Below are 1,023 nucleotides of genomic sequence, written 5' to 3'. Positions count from 1 at the left end.
ACTCACTGTGGCTCGATGAGCCGTCGAGTAGTTCTGTCAGGCGGCTGAGGGCAGGGAGGAAATTGAGAGACGACCTCACTGTGGCTCGGTGAAACCGTCGAGTAGATCTTTCAGGTGGCTGAGGGCAGGAAGGAAAAGCAGAGGCGAGGACTTGGGGGGGTAGGGGGTGGGGTAGGGCTCTGGATGGGTGAGGGGAGGGGGGGTGTTAAGGTGGGTCGCCGAAAACGGAGATTCGACCTCAAATGGCGGGCTAGGATCCGTCCCTGATCCGACACAGAGACAGAACGGAGAGACGACCCACTGTGGCAGGGTGAGGCGTCGAGAGAGTCCTGTGAGGCGGATGAGCACAGGGAGGAAACGGAGAGACGACCCACTGAGGGCTCGGTGCGGCGTCGAGAGAGTCCTGTGAGGCGGCTGAGGGCAGGGAGGAAACGGAGAGACGACCCCACTGAGGGCTGGGTGCGTCGTCGAGAGAGTGCTGTGAGGCGGCTGGGGACAGGGAGGAAATTGAGAGACGACCTCACTGTGGCTCGGTGAAACCGTCGAGTAGATCTTTCAGGTGGCTGAGGGCAGGAAGGAAAAGCAGAGACGAGGACTTGGGGGGGGTAGGGGGTGGGGTTGGGCTCTGGATGGGTGAGGGGAGGGGGGGTGTTAAGGTGGGTCGCCGAAAACGGAGATTCGACCTCAAATGGCGGGCTAGGATCCGTCCCTGATCCGACACAGAGACAGAACGGAGAGACGACCCACTGTGGCAGGGTGAGGCGTCGAGAGAGTCCTGTGAGGCGGATGAGCACAGGGAGGAAACGGAGAGACGACCCACCGAGGGCTCGGTGCGTCGTCGGGAGAGTGCTGTGAGGCGGCTGAGGACTGGGAGGAAACGGAGAGACGACCCACTGAGGGCTGGGTGCGTCGTCGAGAGAGTGCTGTGAGGCGGCTGGGGACAGGGAGGAAATTCAGAGACGACCTCACTGTGGCTCGGTGAAACCGTCGAGTAGATCTTTCAGGTGGCTGAGGGCAGGAAGG

This window comes from Procambarus clarkii, unplaced genomic scaffold (genome assembly GCF_040958095.1).
Source record: "Procambarus clarkii isolate CNS0578487 unplaced genomic scaffold, FALCON_Pclarkii_2.0 HiC_scaffold_1610, whole genome shotgun sequence".
Lineage (NCBI taxonomy): Eukaryota > Metazoa > Arthropoda > Malacostraca > Decapoda > Cambaridae > Procambarus > Procambarus clarkii.
This window is presented reverse-complemented; position numbering follows the sequence as displayed.